At 36.3% G+C, this 2,744-nt stretch overlaps 1 protein-coding gene and 1 non-coding gene across 7 annotated transcripts in view; one reads left to right on the plus strand and one right to left on the minus strand.

The window, feature by feature from the left end:
• The window catches only part of LOC122079168, a 65,867-nt gene that overhangs the window by 9,244 nt on the left and 53,879 nt on the right, over positions 1 to 2,744 (plus strand). The window lies entirely within an intron of this gene.
• LOC122080465 lies at positions 956 to 1,062 on the minus strand. The gene has a single exon (XR_006140759.1). It is a non-coding gene; the product is annotated as a small nucleolar RNA R71 (small nucleolar RNA).

A 2,744-nucleotide genomic window follows, 5' to 3' on the forward strand; every position in this document is an offset into this window, starting at 1 on the left:
CAAAAAAAAAAAAAAAAATCAAAAAAATCAAAAAAATTAAAAAAATCATAAAAATCATAAAAAAAAAAGTTTTCCTATCCATTCTTTTGTGCTTGTCTTACTCTAGTTGTGGGTAGTTTTCTGTTGCATGAGTGTTAGGTGGGTACGTAATACTAAGAGCCCGTTTGATAACGTTTCAAGAAACGCGTTTCTGTCGTTTCTGTTTCCAGAAACAGCAGAAACGGAGTAAAAAGCGTTTGATAAATCTGTTTCGTTTCACTTATTTTCAGAAATAGAAATAGAAATTTTTACTTATTTATGGTTCAAGAAACGACCCAGGAACTTGTTTCGCCGTTTCTGGAAACGACTTGTGGCCATTCTTTTATTGTTTACTATCGACTTTTAAAAACATGACTTATCAAACACCTTCAATTCTGTTTCTGTTTCTAGAAACGGAAATTTATGTTTCTGCCGTTTCTTGAAACAGAAACGGCAGAAACGTTATCAAACGGGCCCTAAGAATCGGTTAGAAAGAAGAGATCCAACAAGTAGTAACCCCATACGTTTGCTCTCTTTAAAACCTTTCAATATGGGAGACCAACATCAAAACCCTTCACTTAAATCTCTAAAAGATAGGTTCTACCCTGCTAGAACAACCCAACCTTCCTGCATAGTTCTATCATAAGCCCAGGGCAATAATTTTGAACTCAAATCTCAATATATCACTATGTTGCCCCACTTCCATGGGTTGACCTCTGAGGATGCATACCTATTTCTAAGGAAATTTGAAGAGGTATGTGTTCTAATTAAGATCCAACAGTTTTCTGATAATGCTGTTAAGCTTAGGTTTATCACTTTTGCATTAAAAGACTAAGCTAAGAAGTGGTTGTATGGGCTACCCACAAATTCCATAACGTCATGGGAACAGTTCACAATTGTCTTCCTTAAGAAGTTTTTCCCAACTCACAAGACCAATAAGCTTAGAAGTGATATTCTTCAGTTTAGGCAAAAGCCTAGTGAGTCCTTTTCCAAACTTATGGAGAGATCCAAGAATCTACTCCAAGAATGCCCTCACCATGGCCTAGACTTATGACATTTATGTCAAATAATTTATGAGGGTATTGATTACCCAACCAACCCGTACAGAGGTATTTTGAATTTTGAAATCGTGAAACCCTAACTTCTCTTCTCTCTTCACTCTTTGTTAGATCCTCTTCTTCTCTCTTCAATGCTCCTTCAAATTTCAAACTTGCAACTAAATATTTTCTTCTTCATTGTTAAATGCTCACTCGCTCGAAGCTCTTTGGCCACCCAGAATCCTTACTCTCACGAAGCTCTCTTACCTGCCACCGAGTATCGCTTTCACGAAGCTCTAAATCGGCCACGAAGATCTCTCTGTCGTCACTGTCTTTATTAGGGTTTTCGCTCCCTAAAACCAACAAGGGGAAGTTGGAGATTCCCTATGCAGTTTTACAATCAGCAGGTAAACCCCTTGGTTTTATGCAATTTGTGCCCTAATCTGTTATGCAATTGCTATTATCAAAAGGCTAACTGTGTAAATAGTGAGCCAAATTCTGGATAATCTCTTGTGATGGAATCCCTCTTAAGACTATCGATTAATGGTTAGAGTGAGTAATGCATGTTTTGGTAAGTAATTGTGGTAGACAAGACCTAAATCACTTTTTACCAGTAACAAATTGAAGAAATGAATGAATCTTTTACAAGTATTTTTCTAACCCACACATCCAAGAGAACTTAGACATAAAATAACACCATGTTGCAATGGCTTACATTCAACACCACACTACAAAAGCCACCCTGCAAGCCAAGTAAGAAAATAGTTCACCTTGCCAGAACTTTATCCAAAGTCCTCACTGGGGTCAAATAACTCGCCTCTCCGGAGGGTAAACTTTTCTCTATAACAATTAATCAATACTTGGCAGTAGTTATTCCAACCATCATCAACCATACCAAATCATACACAGTGGTTCTATTGTACAGGTGCCACTATTAGTGAAGCAGGGTAATGCATGACCAGAATTTCAAAGATTAGATTTATTTTTTAAGTACCATCGAATTAGGCAGCCTCCAATAATTGAAAGAGTAAAGAAAGAAATAGAGGAAACTAACAATTGTAGGCCTCCATATCAATAAGATTTTCCTGTTAATTGACTAGATCATTCATTAGAACCATATGCAAGAAAAAAAAATCATTTTTTGGATGACAGCATGAATTTTTAAAATAAATTTTCCGAATGATATTGAATATTCAATATACCATTGGAAGAATGGCTTTAGCTTTCATCAACAAATCTGGATTTCCAACAAACATGAAAAAAGAGGAAGAAATAATAGAGTATAAAAATAAATATAAACAAACAGAACAGAGCAAGAAAAGAAGGATGGAGAACTACTGAACTAATGAATAATAAGAGGAGAGGAGAGGAAAGTGTCGTGCGAGTTTAGGGTTTACCCGAAGCTCCAATATAATCAATAACAGAGAAATTCAACCCAAATATTAGAGAGAAAAATTAAAACCCAAATCCTAACAAGGCCCAATCGGTTAGGGTTTACCTGCCACCGATTTGATTCAAACCATAACAAAGAGTGGCTTCGATTCACTCAATCGGTTAGGGTTTACCTGCTAGAGAGGAGAGCTTTACCTTCGTGCACAGAGACTGAAAAAAAAATTCTTTCTGGGAAAGTCGAACTTCGTCCAAGATTCAATCAACAAGGTAAGCTGAAGGGAAAGAAAAAAAAAAAAA

Source organism: Macadamia integrifolia, chromosome 5, assembly GCF_013358625.1.
Source record: "Macadamia integrifolia cultivar HAES 741 chromosome 5, SCU_Mint_v3, whole genome shotgun sequence".
NCBI lineage: Eukaryota > Viridiplantae > Streptophyta > Magnoliopsida > Proteales > Proteaceae > Macadamia > Macadamia integrifolia.